The 19886-nt window shown below is 45.1% G+C and overlaps 1 long non-coding RNA gene across 1 annotated transcript in view; it reads right to left on the bottom strand.

Moving 5' to 3' along the window:
- The window catches only part of LOC136404034 (uncharacterized), a 36687-nt gene that overhangs the window by 3506 nt on the left and 13295 nt on the right, over positions 1–19886 (bottom strand). Inside the window, exon 2 of the long non-coding RNA XR_010751217.1 lies at positions 9827–9908. This is a non-coding gene — a long non-coding RNA (uncharacterized lncRNA). The remainder of the gene's footprint in view (positions 1–9826; positions 9909–19886) is intronic.

The raw sequence follows: 19886 nt of genomic DNA, 5'->3' as shown, positions 1-19886 counted from the left end.
TTGAAACAATTTGTGCAATCTAGGACTACCATTTGAAATATAAAGAGTTTCTGTAAGTTAAATATATGTTCTACATATTGTGAATCAGTAACAATGTTAATAGGACAGGATGTTTGAATTTTGTCTTCAGCTATAATTAAGCTATACTGATTCAAGGTTTCAGAAGCATCTTTAAGGATGACTGAAAGTTCAGCATTATTTTCACAAGCTACTAATACGTCATCTATATAATGGATTATTAAAGATTGAGGATATATCTGACGAATTTTTTCTAAAGGTTGATTTACATAATGTTGATACAGTGTCGGGCTATTCAACATTGCTTGCGGAGGTAATATAAACTTAGTAAGAATAGTTAGTTCTGCTTATTGTTATAGACACAACAGCTAGCATTGCTAGACACAGAGTCAAAGATGTTTTTTGAAGTCTTAGTCTTAAGTAAAACATTTTTTTTTTTGCCTCCTGGGTAAGTTTATTTAATTGTCAAATCTCCCTTTTTTTCTATTTCTGACTTATACTGAGGCTTCAGTCTTCTGGAAGGTATCTATTGGTCTCCCGTGTCTGTGGAGATAAGAGCAAATCCTCACCCTTACATTTTGCCTACATTGCTGTTGTAAATTAGCAAACTGTCCATTCAAAAAGTTCATCTTGTGTAATATTAATAAGAGGGTTAGCATTAGCATTCTGATTAGCTTTAATACAAGCCTGATTCTTCTACTAAGTCATTAATTGTAACTCTTTTGCTCTTGAAAGAACAGTCTGAGCTAATATTTCTAAATTTTCTGAGATAAAACATTCAGAGTCCATGAAGGAGGATAGCAGTTCCTGCATATAAAGACAGTTCTATACTGGGAGCAAGCCGTTTTTAACTCTCTAAGAGCTTTGACAGAAATTTGGTCATAGTGAGTATAAAAAACTTCTTGTCAGAAAGTTTAGACTGTAATTTAAAAAGTTGCTCTTTTAATTATTTATAAGATAAATATTTTTCTTTATCAGAGGCCAAATGACCCTTGTTATTTTCCTATTGTAAAAAAAACAAACCTTAGAGCTTTGTTAAGGACTTTCCCTAAGACTTGCAGCTTAGTGACTACTGCCTAAGTGGGCTAAAAGAAAACTAATGTTGCTTAGCAATAAGAGATGCATCAGCTTCTATATCTAAAAGTCTCTTGTATTGTTAAGTCTAGTATAGGGCATCAGAGGAACTAAATTCCCGCTTTCCTCGGTGCCTCCCTTTTCAGGATGTGGCCTTACAAGCAGCCAACTGCCTGAAGAAGCTTGAGATAAACTCTTAAAATGACTTAATTTTACTTAATTCCTTCGTTTTACAGATTTGAGCATATTTTACACACAAACAAGACAATTTTCAACACAGAAACACAACTATAACATATAACTTTACTTAATCCTAATACTTGAATTCTTATTTTATTTCAAACTTTGAATACACCTTACAATGTATTAACCAAATTAGCAAGTCTTAAGCATTCATATTCCATTCAATTTAAATTTAAATGAGCCCTCCTTATAATTTCTAATTTTAAAGCAAAAAAATATATAGATGAAACTATTTTTTCAATGTGAAAGCCAGCATTTTTCATTTTTGCATGTAAACACTTAACTCGGGCCTTAAAAATAACATTTTAGACAACATCAAACAAAAACTAAACAGAAATTAGAATCAGACAAACCAGACCAGACAAACCAAAGAGAAACCCAGGATTTCAGAGCACAGTCAGACTAGAAAGATGCCTGCCTGATTTTAATCAGGGCATTTTCTGACAGAGGGACTGATGATGGATGAGACTAGACAAAATTTCCCTAAAAAAATTCTCTTGGCAGCTGCTGGGATATTTTCTATAGTCAGACCCAACACACGTCCCCTGCCTCAGTTTCCAGACAAAGGATAAGAAAGAAACAAAACCATAGCTCAGAGGATTGTAGCTAAAATACCAAAGAAAATCAGTATTTATTTACTTTATTATTTCAAAGACTAGAGAATTCTAAGGACTTCATGATTCTTCTATATGTCCTAATTCTAATTGAGTTTCTACCAACTGGTGTAAAGCTGCAAGCTTTCCTCCCTTGTCCCCAGCTCCAGTGATCTGCATCCAGGCTTTAAGACAAGCGATCTAATCCGAGCTATAACAGCATCAGTAGAACTAGTTTGTTGTCCCACAGCTGCATCTGCATAAGCACCAGTGCAGATGAGCATTTTTTTTTTCCAGAGACAGAAAGAGAGAGTTAGAGAGAGGGATAGACAGGGACAGACAGACAGGAATGAATAGATGAGAAGCATCAATCATTAGTTTTTCGTTGCGCATTGCGACACCTTAGTTGTTCATTGATTGCTTTCTCATATGTGCCTTAACTGCGGGCCTTCAGCAGACTGAGTGACCCCTTGCTCTAGCCAGCGACCTTGGGTCCAAGCTGGTGAGCTTTTGCTCGCTCCCAGGGGATTATTTCTGGCATTTATGCAAGATATTTGAAGAGCCTCCTCTCTCCACCAAGATTTGAATTGTAAATATTGTCCCGGTTCCCGTACTAGCAAGTAAATCCCAATCCAAAGGAATGATTAAATGATTATTACAATAGGAAGAGATAAGACCTTGAACATATGGGGACTGAGGTCCATATGTAGCAACAGATTGTTTGACTAGTTTACGAAAGTAAATTTAATTTGGTCGAATTGAACATTATACTCTCCCCAGGATGTTGAGCATTAGAACGGAAAAGCTGCTGTCAAATAATTGAAAAAATAGATGCAGAAAAATTACTAGAATTAGATTCTAAATCATCATGACGCATAAGCACCTGTTGCATTTCAGAGATTTCAGGGAATTGAAAAATCCTTCCCCTGCCAGTACCAATGAATTCTTGACCTTGAATTGGAGGAGCCGTAGGCTGACATGTATTTTGCTTTTGAACAGGATAAGCAGTATACTGATTTCCAATCTCCTGTTGTTCTACTGTAAGTTGTAATTTATTTAATAAATGTTTTAGACAGGCAACATCATCCATAGGGGCTCCCTCATTTTTTAAGAAAGAGGGATGAAAGCCTGTGGGTGGCTGAATTTCATTAAGATTATCAGTAACCTCAGAAGCAGAGACAGTATTGTCCAAGTCATCATTCTGCTCATTCTGTGCTGAATCAAGTCCTTCAGGCTCATTATAAATAATCTCACTCAAGTCTTTAACAGAAATCTCCATCTGATTGCAAGGGGCCAAGAGCTGTAGCAGTAAGATTATAAGCAGCCCACATTTCAGCATCGAGTGGATCTCCATGCTGATGAGCATGGCATAAAGATTTTCCTACTTGTGGCCAAACATTCAAATTTAATTGATTACGATGTTCAGAAGTATACCAATAACAATGTTTCTGAATAGCATTTAGAAGACGTAACAAAACCTTGTCTTTTATCTAAATTCCAGATCCCTTTAAAAGAGATTTTAAAACTGGTACATAGTCATCTAATAATGAATGAGAATTCCCCATGACTTTGCTAGTTATTCCCGAAAGTTTCACATACACAGCGCATCCAACTTACCCTTTCGGTTTTGCCTATTCCTAATCTCTTCTTAAGGTCCCATGGTAAGCGACAAATGTTGTTTTGAGTCGGGGGCGCAAAAAGAGCCAGATAAGCAGATGAAATATTCATGAACTAGCAAATGACCACTGCTTGCTCAGGCAGATGGCTCTGAGTTCACGCTGTGTCTTATTTTTATTCACAAGATTTCAAAAAGCTGTTTACTTAGAAATTGGCATAGCATCAAGCATAACCTTTACTTAAAGATACATGGAATACATCTGCATGATAGCTTAATAACAACACAATATCAAAAGGCATTAACTGCTATTGCTTCTATGGTTCCCACAACATTTCTTTCTTTTATCTCAAGGGATTGATAGCCTTGAAGGGAACAGAAATCTTATAAGAATGTTTTACTGAGAAGAAAGCCCAGCAACCACCTTCAGTCACATAGACCTGTTTCAGTGACCCGCCTTCGAGTCACAAAACAATTCTCTTGGCAAAACCTTCTTTTCTTGTTGGCTGTGTTCCCATCCAAGGTCATGCAATGGATTATTCCACTACAAATTGTTATAGATTTACAGGACTGCTTTTTTACTATACCATTAGCTACACAGGATTGTCAAAGGTTTGCATTTAGTTTGCCATCAGAAAATTTTAAACAACCTTATGAGCGGTATCAGTGGAAGGTATTGCCCCAGGGAATGAAAAACAGTCCCATGCTTTGTCAAAAATTTGTGAATCAGGCTTTAGAACAATAAGAATAAAATATCCTGATCTTTACTTAATTCACTATATGGATGACATTTTACTTGCTCTGCCTGATTGGCAAAAATTACATAATATTTTATAAGAAACAACTCAGTCTTTACAGAATTTTGGATTAAAAGTAGCCCTGGAAAAAATTCACGTACAGCCACCTTTTAATTATTTAGGGCATATCCTGTCTACAGACATTGTCAGTCCTCAGAAGTCACAATTAAGAAAAGAGCATTTAAAAACTCTAAATGACTATCAAAAATTATTAGAAGACATTAATTGGATTAAACCCTATTTGAAATCAACTACAGCAGAGCTTAAGCCATTGTTTGACATTTTGAGAGGAGATGCTGATCCAACTTCTCCTCGAGAGCTCACAGAAGAAGCAGCAGAAGCTCTAAGAAAAATAGAAGAGTAATTAATAGCCAACATTTAGTCGGAGTTAAAATAGAGAAGCCGTGGCCGCTTGTGGTTTTAGCCACTGAACACACTCCCACCGGATGTTTGTGGCAGAACGGCCCTCTAGAGTGGCTTCACTTGCCTGTTTCTCACAAGAAAGTTGTTATGCCCTATCCTGATTTGGTGGTTACTCTTATAATTAAAGAAAGAAACCGCAGCAGAGAGTTGTTTGATAAAGAAATGACGGAGGTAATTGTTTCTTATAATAAGGATCAGTTTCAAGCATTATTACAGCTAAATTCAGAGTGGCAAATTGCTTTTAGTAATTTTGCAGGGCAGGTTTTATTTCATCTTCCTGCTCACCCATTGCTGCAATTTTAAAAAGACAATCAGTAATTTTTCCCACTAAGACATCTAGAAATCCACTGCCGCCACCAGCTGCACTGGTTTTTACCGATGGCTCATCTAATGGTACAGCTGTAACAATCATAGGGAATGAGCATGTTATCACTGAAACTCAGGAGAAATCAGCGCTAAAACCAAAAATTATTGCTGTTATAACAGCATTTCAGAAATTGGAACATGTTCCCTTTAATTTGTTCACTGATTCACAGTATATAGTTAAAATATTTCCTCACATTGAAACTGCTTCTTTGCCACATCATCTAACCACTATTTTTTCACTTTTAAACAGCCTACTAAAGCAGATTCATTCCAGAACTCTCCCTTTCTTTATCGGCCACATTCGCTCTCATACTTCTATTCCAGGACCACTACACGAGGGAAATCGACTTGCTGATTTTCTTACACAGCAGAAAGCAGTGTTTACAGCAGTGGAAGAAGCTAAACTTTCACATGCTTTACATCACCAGAATGCATCTGCACTCCGATGGCAGTTTCAACTATCTCGTGAAGCTGCTCGAGCTATCGTGCGTAGCTGTAACACTTACCCTGCTCACTTTCCTAATCGTAGTTTTGGAGTTAACCCACGAGGACTCCGACCCAATGACCTTTGGCAGATGGATGTCTGTCATATTCCATCTTTCAGTAAACTTTGCTATGAGCATGTTTGTGTTGATACCTTTTCAAATGTTGTTGCTTGTACTGCACGAACTGGGGAGGCCTTCAAGGATGTACAACACCTTTTCCACTGCTTTGCTATTTTGGGCATGCCAACGGCCATTAAAACTGATAATGCCCCTGCATATACGACAGCTGCCTTTAAAAGGTTTTGTGATACCTTTAACATTTCACATGTTACTGGCATCCCTTACAATCCACAGAGACAAGGTATAGTAGAGAGGACCCATCAGATCCTGAAAATGCAGATTCAAAAACTACAGGAAGGTGAGTTAAAATATAATTCCCCACATCAGCTCTTAAATCATGCTTTGTTTGTGATTAACAATCTTAATTCAGACTGTCAAGGCCACACTCGCATGTTGAGACATTGGAATCCAGACCTGGATAAGCCCTAAACCAATGGAAAACTGGAAGGATTTATTAACAGGTCAATGGAAGGGGCCAGATGTGGTTCTGACCCAGGGGAGAGGGTGTGCTTGTGTATTTCCACAGGACGCTGGCTCTCCTCTCTGAATCCCAGACCGGCTATCCGCCATGTCTCACCAGAGGCCTCCACTGCCGACCCTGCCCCTCCTCATCTCCATCCTCCTCCTTATTCATCCAGCCCAGAGGAGGCTCCTGTGCCACCCTCGTCACTGGTGACTCTCCAGCAAAGGCCGTCAAGAAACTCTCCAGGCCCTGGCCGGTTGGCTCAGCGGTAGAGCGTCGGCCTAGCGTGGGGAGGACCCGGGTTCGATTCCCGGCCAGGGCACACAGGAGAAGCGCCCATTTGCTTCTCCACCCCTCCGCCGCACTTTCCTCTCTGTCTCTCTCTTCCCCTCCCGCAGCCAAGGCTCCATTGGAGCAAAGATGGCCCGGGCGCTGGGGATGGCTCTGTGGCCTCTGCCCCAGGCGCTAGAGTGGCTCTGGTCGCAATATGGCGACGCCCAGGATGGGCAGAGCATCGCCCCCTGGTGGGCAGAGCGTCGCCCCATGGTGGGCGTGCCCGGTGGATCCCGGTCGGGCGCATGTGGGAGTCTGTCTGACTGTCTCTCCCCGTTTCCAGCTTCAGAAAAATGAAAAAAAAAAAAAAAAAAAAAAAGAAACTCTCCATATGATCCTATTACCCGAGTGATGCAACGACTGTCACTACAGGAAGGTAGACGACCTCCCTATTGTGGTCAGTGGCTGGCTCGCTCTACTTGCTCTACTCGAACCATCAACCCACCAACTTGGGGCCAGTGGAAGGCGCTGTCTGAGAGGGCTGATTTAATTTGTGGCCAACAAAATGTACATCGTAACCCTACTACTATGTTTGTCGCTATGCTAGCTGTAATTTCAATTCAGATACTTACTGTTGGGGCTACTGGATTAAACAAATCTTATTGGGCTTATATTCTAAATCCACCATTAGTTAAGCCTGTTACTTGGGGAGGAGATGGTTGATATACCTGTATTTAATAATCATACTAAATTGGGAGGGTCATCTAGTTCTTTTACTATGCATAAAACTAATTCAAATTTCTCATTCCATGGAAAAACAGATAATGTACCTTTATGTTTAATAATACTCTTAAGATTTCTGAGTGTTTTCTTACTACACTTAAGACTATTTTGACTGACTCTCCTAAAAGTAATAAAACTGGACACCTAACAAGAGACTTAAGTTCTCTCACAATTTTAATGCCTGGAGGCCCTGAGCCCCATGACTATAATCCTGTTGCATTGCCCCTAAGAGATTTCACCCGTGTAAACTTTATCCTCCAGAAAAGGCAGCTCAAGAGCCTTACTGGTGGTCTGTGAAGAATAGACTTGGTTTCCCCCCATGACAAGAATGTGCATATTCCAATTATATGAATTATAAAGCAAGTGCTGTTAATTTTACTATACAAGATTGGTCTAGGCCTTATTTTCCGGATGATTATAGAATGCTAGTGCAGAAAATAAAATATGTATATAATTGGACAAATGAATATGATCCTTTAAATAAATATATCACACGCTGGCAAACTACTGGATGGATACCTGCACAGCTGACATATCAGGATGGATCAACCACCAGATATCAAACAAAGCTTTGACAGCTAATTGCAGCTGCCGCACCCACGCATATGGTTAGGCCTCACCCTTATCCTGTTCAGAATATTTTTGTTCAGGCTTGTGTACAGGCTCCTTATGTACTCTTGATTGCTACAATGGACAGTTAATCTTTCTGTTATCACTTACAATTCTATGTTTATCATTTCCTGCTCTTACTGTGTTTTAACAAACTGTCTATCTTATGACACCAAAGCTCAGGCCATGTTTATTTTACAGCAGCCGCCTTATGTGATGTTATCTGTTAGTCTGTCTCAGCCGTGGTATGATGACCCGGCGTTGCATGCACTACAGGCTGCTTCTGAAGCGCTTGCTCACCATCGAGAAAAGCGATTTATTGCAGAATTAATTTTAGGAATTACTGCTCTTATTGCTATTATAGGATCTGTAGCCGCTTCTGCCACCTCTTTAGCTCAATCAATTCACACTGGAAATCATATAAATAGCTTATCTTATAATAAATCTCTCGCTTTAGCAATACAGGAGACTATAGATAAGAAGATAGAGATGAAAATGAATGCTTTAGAGGAGGCTTTTATTCACATAGGAAATGAGCTGTTAGCTATGAAGGTTAGGATGACTCTTAGATGCCATGCAGGGTTTAGATGGATATGTGTAACTCCTCTAGAATCCAATCAGTCTTTCATAACATGGAATAAGATACATAGTCATTTATTAGGTGTATGGAATAACACTGATATTAGTTTAGATTTAAAAGAATTATATCAGCAGATACAAAATTTAGGACACTCGGGCTCTTTAGTCTCTGCCTCAGAAATAGCTGATCAATTTGTTGAAAATATTAAAAGTATGCTTTCTATGCATAGCCTGACCTCTTCAGCTACCGATATAGGCATTATAATAGCTGTGGTAATTATCGCTCTTCTTGTCCTTCCAGTCATCTTCCCACTCTTAAACAACTATCTCCAGGAAACAGCCTTGAAAATACAAAAGCTTCATTTAAAAAACAAAAAAGGGCCCTGGCCAGTTGGCTCAGCAGTAGAGCGTTGGCCTGGCATGCGGGGGACCCTGGTTCGATTCCCGGCCAGGGCACATAGGAGAAGTGCCCATTTGCTTCTCCGCCCCCCCCCTCCTTCCTCTCTGTCTCTCTCTTCCCCTCCCGCAGCAAGGCTCCATTGGAGCAAAGATGGCCCGGGCACTGGGGATGGCTCCTTGGCCTCTGCCCCAGGCGCTAGAGTGGCTCTAGTCATGGCAGAGCGACGCCCTGGAGGGGCAGAGCATCGCCCCCTGGTGGGCAGAGCGTCGCCCCTGGTGGGTGTGCCGGGTGGATCCCGGTCGGGTGCATGCGGGAGTTTGTCTGACTGTCTCTCCCCGTTTCCAGCTTCAGAAAAATACAAAAAAAAAAAAAAATGGGGAGATGTCAGTAGCCCATCAACAACTGCTGGCTGACAGTCACCCCAAAGGAGAGACACAACGATACTTCCCCTTCAACTTTTTGAATTAACTTGGTTTTTATCCCCCCTTTTCTGGGTGTGTGTGCTATCATTGATGGCACAGGGATAATAGCACCATGCTTTCCCTGCAGATTTGTAGTAATTTCTCTGGAAATGAGACAGAGGCTGTGAGTTCCACAGAAAAGCCTATGAACCCCCTTGCCTGGGCCCATAGACATAGGAGACTGGCTATGATATCCCCCGAAAAGGGCTAAGACTGTGGGAAAATTCCCTCCTATAAATCTTATTAGGAAAAAATAGATTGTGACTGATGAGTAGGTAGAAAACAGTAACTATACACAAAAGCACCTTCCAGCCTTCACCTAATCCATTACGTTACCTCCCTAGCCTTTTCATATAATAGAATAGAAAACCTTTCCGTTCCTCCTGCATTCCTGACCTGCAGGTGGTGGAACACTCTGAGAAAAATAAAGTTAGAACTTAACTAGTATATGAATATAGTAGACAAATAACATTTGACTAGACAATAGGCCATTAGGTAAGGTAGAGTTATTAATCAATACTGACCTTTTAGAACAGGGGTCTGGAACCCATGACTCACAAGCCAGATGTGGCTCTTTTGATGGCTGCATCTGGCTCGCAGACAGATCTTTAATAAAAAAAAATAGTCATGTTAAAATATAAAACATTTTCAAGTATTACAATCCATTCATTTCCTACTGCTCATGGTCATAGTTGCAGGTGGCTGGAGCCAATTACAGCTGTCCTCCGGGACAACACCAAATTTTTATTGGTAATGCGTAATGTACACAGGTCGTTGTATGGCTGTCATGGAATTACATTTTAAAATGTGTGGCGTTCATGGCTCTCTCAGCCAAAAAGGTTACCGATCCCTGTTTTAGAAGCTTGCACAAAAACCATTGTTGCTGTTTTCAAGTTACTGTATAACTGTACTTAGAAAGACTTACCACCTGATTTATAACTTATAGAAATGTACTAACCATCACCTAGAAATATGTAACCATAGTGAAAGAAAAACGATTATTAATCATGTGTTCTGTATACCATGTGATTGTAACTTAGTGTGTGTGTATAAAAATAAAGCTGCACTAGCCATTGGCACAGATGCCTGGCAGAGAATGCTAAAGAATTCAGCTCTCTCACTCGTTTTGTGCCGACACTGTCTCTTCCTGTGGGAACCCTGCATTCTCCCCAGGGCTGGACCCCGGCAAGACTCCATTCAACATTTTAATTTCAAATCAGTTATGAGGCCCTGGCCGGTTGGCTCAGCGGTAGAGCGTCGGCCTGGCGTGTGGGGGACCTGGGTTCGATACCTGGCCAGGGCACTTAGGAGAAGCGCCTATTTGCTTCTCCACCCCCCACCTCCTTCCTCTCTGTCTCTCTCTTCCCCTCCCGCAGCCAAGGCTCCACTGGAGCAAGGATGGCCTGGGCGCTGGGGATGGCTCCTTGGCCTCTGCCCCAGGCGCTAGAGTGGCTCTGGTCACGGCATAGCGATGCCCCGAGGGGCAGAGCATTGCCCCCTGGTGGGCAGAGCTTCGCCCCTGGTGGGCGTGCCGGGTGGATCCTGGTCGGGCACATGTGGGAGTCTGTCTGACTGTCTCTCCCCGTTTCCAGCTTCCAGAAAAATACAAAAAAAAAAAAAAATCAGTTATGAACTAATTCATTTAGGGCACTGAGGATAGAAAGATGAAGAAGAAAAAATAGTGCAGACCCCCATCTGTGAAGCTCCTTGTCTAGGAGAGGAGAAAATAGCCCTGTCTCAGAGATGATGTACTTGGAAGTTTCTCCTCTCTGTCTGTGGGAGCTTCACATTTTAGATGAGAGCATACTTTAATTTTGCTCTTCTATATGGGGGCCCAGTATTCCTGCAGCACTGATGATGGTGTCAGTCTCGGGAAATACTCTCTTACTCTGTTCTGCTCCGATGGGTTGGGATGGATATAATCAAACTCCCCTTAATGACTGATCCAAACTCACCAGGTGAGCCCCAGATGTTTACTGTTAGAGTCCTGCCCAGGGGGCCAGTAATTATGGGAGCATGGTCAAAGGTGTAGAAATGAGGTCTCCCAGGAAGAGACATGGTTTTTCTGAGTGATCATGCTGTCTCGTCTTGCCGATGTGGAAGAGAGGGTCAAAGAGAAACCGTTTTCTATGTGTGATTTGAAATATGGAGTGTATTTATCTTTATCTCTCTCTCTCTCTCTCTCTCTCTCTCTCTCTCTTTCCTCAGAAATTTCCTAATTCCGTAGCTGAGAAAGACAGACCTCTGTTTCCAAGGTGGAGTGGAGATGGCAGGTCCTTCCCCACAGTGTGGGCCCTGCAGAACCTTGACAGCCCAGCGAGGAATGAAGCAACAGAGGGCCCCAGTGGCACACAAGGCTCCCTGTCCCGAGGGGAGGATCCCAGGGTGAGTAGAAACTTGGCTGTGTCAGGACCCAGGGGGGCTGGCACGGACAACAGACTCAGCATTTGGAGATGGCAACTTCTGCGTCCAGAACTGAACTGTCTTCTCCCATCTCAGGACCACCTTCCTCGGGACGTGCTCACCAGGCAGATGTTCCTGCTACTCATACCTCATTTCATAGCTAGTGTGGTTTCTACCTGTTTTGTGTCCAAAAATTTTTATTTGTGTCTATGTATTCACACTTAGTCCTCCAATTGCCTTTCCTGTGTTCTCCCATAACTAACCTGAGTCTCAGGATCCACCCTCACATCTTCAATATCTGGGGGCCTGGTGAGCCCGTGTTTAGGTCCCTCTCCATCACCCATACTCACATCCCTGAGTCTGTCCTCCAAGTCCCCATAGAACTCAGCCTGGGACGTGACCGCTTGCTCCCCCTACAGGTGAAGTGCAAGAACTGCTGGGCTTTTGGGCACAAGGCAAACAGTATCAGGTGTCCCATGAAGCATTGGGGCGGGACCCTGGCCCCCCAGCCCCTGGGCCCCAAATAGATGAAGGAGAACTGCAAGCCATGGAGCCCCCAGGACAGGCCGGCTGCAGGGCCCCCTAACAGCACTTCCAGGGAGACAGAGCAGAGGCCTTGGTGAGCGTGAGGAGGGCAGGGCCATACTTCGGGGGGACCTTGGAGCCCATGTCCCCATTCCTGCACTGTCTGCATCACCACGTTCAGGCAAAGCCAGGGGCATGGAGAGGTTGGGGAAGTTGCCCTGTGCTCCAGGGCTCACACTCAGTGGTCCTCCTCATCCTGGAGGGCTGTGGGGGTGAATGGGGCGGGGGCGGGGGAGGTAGCATCTGGGAATCTGCAATGGCAGGTAGGCAGGCAACGGAGTTCAAATGGAATCCCTTCATGAAAATTGTGGAGGACTTCCAGGAGGAGGCAAGTGTCTGAGTAGAAAGGAAGTCCAGTCTGGCAAAGGCCCGGGCCTCACTTCCTGAATGACAGGGACACAGGCAACGAGCTTGGGACTCTGATGGGTTTCTCTCCATTGGGAATGAGAAATGCAGGGACTCTCACTCACCTGTCGTGTCCTGCAGGGACGAGGAGCAGCAGAGACAGGCTCTGGTCCAGAGGTTTCCCAGGAGACCCCCCGGGAGGCCCCAGCACTCCTTCAAGGATCAGACAGAACCCTGTGACTATGTGAGGGTGAGAGTCCATGTTCTCTGGTCTTTTTCCCCTTTGGGATCACTCTGACTTCCCACAATGATTTCCGTGTGAGGGGATCGTAAAGCTTCACTGTGCACCGACATGGCTTCTACAGTGTAGTGTCCCTGTGTCATTGCTCTTGGTGTCTCTAATGTGGCCTTGCACTTACCTGCGCACTCCCAGCAGGCTGGGGTGGGTGTTCGTCTGTCCACACTCCATGCCTACAAAGGCCCGTCACTTAGGGGACACCTGGCATCTGGCCATCAGGATCCCTACCCTCAAATCTCCTGCCCAGACTTGTTAGTCCTTAAATGGCATCCCAAACCCCATGATTGTGTCCACTCCCCAGAAGGGGTGTGAAAGGGTGGGTCTTCCACAAAGGTCATTAACAGGAGGCATTTGTAAGAAGCTTTGTGGTTTTACAATATGATTTCATAAAAGGTATTATTGGGGGTTGGGGACTTTGTAACGTAGTTAATACTGACCAACACTGAGGTCAAGGACCTGATTATCTTTCCATAAACTGCTCGGATATCTTTACTGTCTAGATCTTGTTTTAAGTTCTTAGTTTTTCATTGATTAATTTTATTTTGATATTGATGTTGTTTGATCTTGTCGTGGAATCCCTGTGCTGTGTTCTCTGATAGCATCTGCACAGGCCGACGCCCATCTACAAGATCCAGAGAAAACACGTGGCAGACCCCAGTCTCACCACTGGGTCACCGACCAGGAATCCGTACTTGACCTCACAGGACACCTGGCATCTGGCCGCACATGGTTTGGGCCAGGGCTCCAAACTCAGCATCCAGGTTCCCAGCAAGAGAGCTGCTCTGACCTTGACCCAGACCAGCCAGAACCCCCCTGCAAGAAGCCCAGACTTAGCCTCTGCCTGTTTCCCCAGAAGTGCTCGCAGGGACCAGACTTGGGGTTTCCCCAGACTGTTTGTCCTCTAGTCCGTCCCCCTGGAGTTAGACCTGCAGGGAAACCTCAGGACCCCAGCCTGACACCTGCTCAGGGACAGCGCCCTGGCCCTCCTCCCCGTAAGGGCCCTCTCCTCAGGACTGTCCCGGCCTGCCACGGATCCCAGGTGACACCCAGTCCACTCGTTCCCGGCCAGCCCCTCCGCATGGTCTTCATGAGGTCAGACAGGGGCCTGTGGAGCTCCAGGTTCATAACAGCTCCCTCCGTCCTTCCCGCTGAGAAGCCAGCCCCTCCTGGTCACAGCCTGTCCATCCCAGATGAGGCAGAGGGAGCCTGTACCCGGGTCCCTCTGAGTGTCCTCTGTGAGGACCTTCAGGTGTCCTCTTCCTCTGAAGAGAGCGATGGCCAGTGAGCCACCCCGGGGTACAAAGACTTGTTCTCCAGGCTGGGTGACCTGGAGGTGACTCTTGACCTGCGGAAGGGACGTCACCAGGAGCAGGGTCTGCTGGTGATCAGAGACTCCCCTGCAGGGCTGTGTGGACAGAGGGTGGAGACCCAGACCATGTTTGGGACAAACACGTGCAGTGACTGCGTCTTTTTGTGTGTATATAAAATGTTCTGCTGTGAACTTCTGTGTGTGGGCGTTATTCCAAGTAGTGGAGTAACTGTTTGTGTTCTTTATTTTCTTTTTTTCTCTTTTTTTTTTTTTAGTAAATGTTGTCAAATGGTTATATGAAGTTGTTATAATTACGGAACTTTTGAATTATGGAGATAAAGTGATATTTCATATGTTAGTTTTTTAATGAACTGTAGTTTGGACCCTGGCTGGTTGGCTCTGTGGTAGTGAGTCAACCTGGCATGTGGATGTGCTAGGTTTGGTTTCTGGTCATGCTCAGGAGAAGTACCCATCTGCTTTTCCACTCCTCCCCCTCTCCCTTCTCTCTTTCTCTGTCTCTCCTTTTCTCCTCCTGTAGCCATTAATCGGTTAGAGCGAGTTGGCCCCAAGTACTGAGGAAGGCTCCATGGCTTTGCCTCTGGAGCTCATGACATGGCTCTGGTTGAAATGCACTAATGGCCCCAGATGGGCAGAATCTCGACCCATAGTGGGCTTGCTGGGTGAGTCCCAGTCAGGATGGCTGCTATAGTCTGTCTGTGCCTACCCTCCTGTCACTAAGATGAAAATAAAAATAAACAAACAAATAAACAAACAAATGAATGAGTAAAAGTATTTCAGAAAAAATAAACTGTAGGTTGTACATATAGCATTAACATGTGAAATAATTTTTTTTTAAAATATTTTTAAATTATTTTTATTTATTTATTCATTTTAGAGAAGAGAGAGAGAGACAGACAGACAGACAGAGAGAAAGAGAGAGAAGGGGGGAGGAGCAGGAAGCATCAACTCCATATGTGCCTTGACCAGGCAAGCCCAGGGTTTTGAACCGGCAGCCTCAGCATTCCAGGTTGACGCTTGATCCACTGTACCACCGCAGGTGAGGCTGAAGTAATTTTTTAAGAGATAAATTCACTGTATAGAAAATGAGGCCTACTTTCAAAGGAATCCTTAAATCTAATGTGAACAGGCTGCCCTGTCTGGGTCTGCAGGAGGTGAGCCCTGCCTGTCTTTGGGAGACAGGGACAGGCCCAGCAGGGGGACCCACATACAGATGCCCTGCTAGCCCTGAGGGGGAGTGCTTGTGCTGGGTGATTTCACTGAGAAACAGGGCAGAAGTGTTCCCATGAATTTGTACCTTCTGTTTAAGAAATGTTATATTAAAGTTGTGTTTTACGTTTTGTTTTGTTTTTTAAGATTAGTAAAGTTCTGCCAAATAGCATATTATACTTGGTTTTTATTTCAGGTCTTTTTTTTTTTTTTTTTTTTTTTTTTGCCAGGCCATTTTTAAAACAATAACAGTGTTAAGAATTCTACTAACATTAATATTGAAAGTAAAATAACAGTGGAGTTCAGGGTACAGAATCCCCTAAGTGAATGGTGAGGGAACTCCATTGGCCCCTAAGGGTGTAGGTGGGGATCATATTCCTAGGTTTGCTAGAAAATGTGTTACAGAAGGAAAAAGGAAACAGGAGAAGAAGACAAAATAATAATAATAATAAAAGAACTTGAAAAAGAGTGCCTTCATGACAGGCCATGGGAAAGAACGGGTGGGAACATGTCTGCAGCAGAGACACCCATGGATTTCAGAGCTCGGCCCCGTGATGAGAGACAGGACTCCTGACCACACCTGGTGGGGATCCCCCCAGACTGAGATGGAGACACCAAAGCACCGTCACTCTCTCAGACCCTCTGCCTGTGTCCCTCCTGCCTCTGTGCTTCCCAGTCCCTGGGACTCACAGTCCCCACCTTCAGTGTCACTCACACAGTTACAGGGGTAGCCAGGAAGTGTCACCCTTGGTGCTCCCTCACTAGATAGGACATGGTTCCAGCTGGTGTGTATTTTCAGAGTGTAGCCCTGATTAGATTTACCAACTGTCTTCCAGGACAAATGAAAATGAACTCAGGACACATGCATGGCTCCTAGGAGAAGAAATAACAGTTGGGGACACTGGAAGGAGAGGACCTGGCTGCTCTGTGGAACTGACCTCAGTGTCCATCTGGCTTCACCAGCTCCTGCAGGGTTGTGCTCTGGTGAGCTCCCAGACATTAAGGTGTGCTGGCCTCATTCCCTTAAAGTTCTACAAGTCACATCAAAGCATCTATTGACCTTTAAAATTAGGTAGATATTTCTTTCACTCTTTCGCTTGGATTTCTCTTCCATTTTTGTCTTTTATCTATTAGCAATTTTAACTGCTCACGTTAGATCCAGATCTGTGTGCCTGACACCATGACCGCCAGTTCCCAGGGACCCTCAGGGCTCCGTGCGCACCAGGACCACAGAGCAGGGGAAACACCAGCACGAGATCAGAGTGTCAGGACGAAAACCACAGATTCTCACAAACCATCCCCCCCAGGGGAGGGCCTCATTCAGTGTAAAATCATAAGAAACCCTTTGCTCATGAACATGGTGCTGTCCTGAAGACTCATATTGTACAAACACACTCAGCGTCAGGAAGGGAATTCCCTTCAGGGATCACACTGCTTAGTCAACCTTAAGAGTCCAATCCTGAGGAGACAGCCATCTAAGAATCAAAACAGAGGAAATTTCAGTTACATTTTCTATCATAAAGTATGAGTGTGTGTGTCAAAATTAGTAAAGGATTCCTTTACCATACAATTCTGCAAGTAATTCAGACTTTCAGAAATTACCTATTAATAAATTTGTGGCATAAATTGTAGGAGAGTAAAGTTACCTGTCAATATTCCAAGTAGAATTCTCTATAAATTCAAATTTGTAAATATAACCATGCTAGCTGATATTTGAACAATAAAACCTGTGCTGAAGCTGAGTGTGGTGCCCGGTGTCCCTGCGTGGTTCTGAGCACACATTCAGGCCTGTGCCCGGGGCCTGTGGGCAGAGACCCAGACCCCAGGTGCTCACAGCCCTTCCTCCACCAGCTCTTCCTACAGAGCCACCTCCCTCATCCACTTCCCTCCAGCGCTCCTGTCTCCTTGTCAGCCCTGGTGGGGACCCAGCTCTGACCTTCATCTTCAGGTGGGGACACAGCTGTGACCTTCATCCCCAGGGGCTGGCTGTCTCAGAGTGCCTGTCCCTGCTTCTGCAAGGTCACGGGGCAGGATCAGAGACCTCCAGCCCATGTCTCTGCCTCTAGCAGCAACACTGGACAGGAGACAGGCAGCGCTGCCCACCTGGGCCACAAGATGCTCCCTGAATTTTGTCTCAAAATCTCTAAATTGAGCTGTTGGGGAAAGTCAGTGAATTCCAGGCCACGTTCTGTATCTTAGCTAACTCCTGAGGTTACAGCCTCCTGTCTCCCCAGGTGCGAACATGTCTCCTCCTGCCCCACCACTGCCCAGGGGCTGCTGGGAAAACACGGCTGCAGGAGGAAAAATGCCTAATCCCATCAGCCACCTCCTGAGCTGTTTTTGTGTCTGTTTGTGTGTGTGTGTGTGTGTGTGTGTGTGTGTGTGTGTGTGTGTTTAATAATTAACTGTATTTGCTTCCAACAAGCAAAATAAAGGTTCTTACAAGGGGAATTTTTTCATTTTATCCTCAGAGATGCAAATGCTACCTTTCAATCAACACTCATATTGAACCTAAACTCCAAAGGCAAACACTGTACAAGTAGTGGAGTAATCACATCGGAAGTCATAAAGATGTCCTTCACTGCAGAGTATGTATGAAATGAATGGCTCTAATATATAATCATACACTCACACACTTCATTAATATATAATATAAACTAGACCATGATTACTGACAACAGACAACACAGCCAAAAAGAGGTTCAGTTAGACATACTTGTGTAGAATGTTTGGGACAAAACCCTGTAAAACACCCCTGATTGAAATAAGCGACATTAAATAAGTGGGAATCAACACATAGTCAGAGTTGGGGAAAATATTCAGGAGAAACCATTGTTGATGGCACTCAAAATTCCAACAGCTTCTATGTGAAGCCGTGAGGAGCCAAAGGAACGATTAATAATTAAAAGAACGAGACCAAGTAGGTGAGCACCGCTTTGTAGAATTCCCGGGGGAAATGGGACTCATTTTTCAGGCTGGGCCTGAGACCCTCAGCCATGGGAGGGCGGCCCTGAGAGTGGACGGTACTGCCCGGGCAGGAGGCAGGAAGGCCCGGGGCCCCTCGGAGCAGAAGCGGGAGAGGGCAGAGGCAGCCTCTGGGGGCAGGGGGGGCAGGCTGGGCCCCCGCCACTTGGGGAAAGTCCCTGCGTGCCCTGCTGCCCCCCCAGGATGGACCCAAAGGGCGGGGCCCAGATTCCGGGGCCTTTAGCAGGGTCAGCATGGTTTAGCAGGGTCAGCATGGTTTAGCAGGGTCAGCATGGTTTAGCAGGGTCAGCACGGGGGCAGGGTCACAGACAATTAAGGCACATAGAAGGACTCCCTGGAACTGGGAGTTCAAGGACAGGCACATCCCAAAAGCAGACCCCGCCCCAGAGGGCCCACAGCAGGGAAACAGGAGACCCCACCTGGAAGTGGCGGTGGGAGCTGGGCTTGTGGACCTGCCTTGAAGGCCTGGAAAGTCAGTGGACCCACAAAGTGCCCCAGTGGGGTGATGCGAATTTCCCTCCTTTTGTTTCTCTTTCTTTTTTTTTTTTTTTAATTCATTTTTAGAGAGAGAGAAAGAAAGAGAAATAGAAAGAGCAGGGAAGAGCAAAAAACATTAACTCCCATATGTGTCCCAACCAGGCAAACCCATGGTTTCGGGCCGGCAACCCCAGCACTCGAGGTGCTGACGCTCTGTCCACTGCGCCACCACAGGCCAGGCTGGTCTAAGTCTCTTAATCAAACCCCCTATCTTGGTGGAGGGGAGAGGAAAGCCAGAAGGAATTGGGCGCCACCGCCCAGGAAGGGAGGCTGCATCCACCCACGAAGGCTTCTGGGCTCACTGACAATAGAACTCCACCTGTCCGCAAGGGGTGACTTGAGTCACCAGGCAAAGTGCAGAACAAGAGACAGGTCTGTGGGCTCCTTCGCCGTGAATTCCCTAGAGCTTCCCTGAGACAGGGGGCAATGGTGGCAGACAGGGTCGGTAGTCAGTGGGGGCCCAGGAGGTCTGCATGACACAGGGGAAGACTAGTGTGTCATAGAAACAGCTCAGTGAGACAACATGACAAGCCCGAGAGAGGTCGACGGTGATGGCTGCACACAGTGTGGCGGGGCTCAGGGCCACAGAACGCGACCCTCAGCGCATTACTGCACGGCTCACCTCACATGCATCTGACCTCTCAGAAGGTACAGATTCCTGACCATAAGGACACGAGTCCATCTAAGATGAAAAGTCCTGAGAACCTTAACGGACCAAGGACAGGGCATTCCTGAAAGACCGCCTTCCATCCACGGGTATTATGCTAATTGGGTGGCACCTCTCACGTGTCTCCTGACTCGTGATTGTCAACCATCCAACCATCTTAAAAGCCCCAAAGAACGGGAAAAGCCCCAGTGTCCCGTCCTCGGTCCCCCTGGAAGCTCCATCTCGTCG

Source organism: Saccopteryx leptura, chromosome 4 (assembly GCF_036850995.1).
Source record: "Saccopteryx leptura isolate mSacLep1 chromosome 4, mSacLep1_pri_phased_curated, whole genome shotgun sequence".
Classification (NCBI taxonomy): Eukaryota; Metazoa; Chordata; class Mammalia; order Chiroptera; family Emballonuridae; genus Saccopteryx; species Saccopteryx leptura.
The sequence above is the reverse complement of the archived record's forward strand: the minus strand, read 5'-3'. Positions and strand labels throughout refer to the sequence as shown.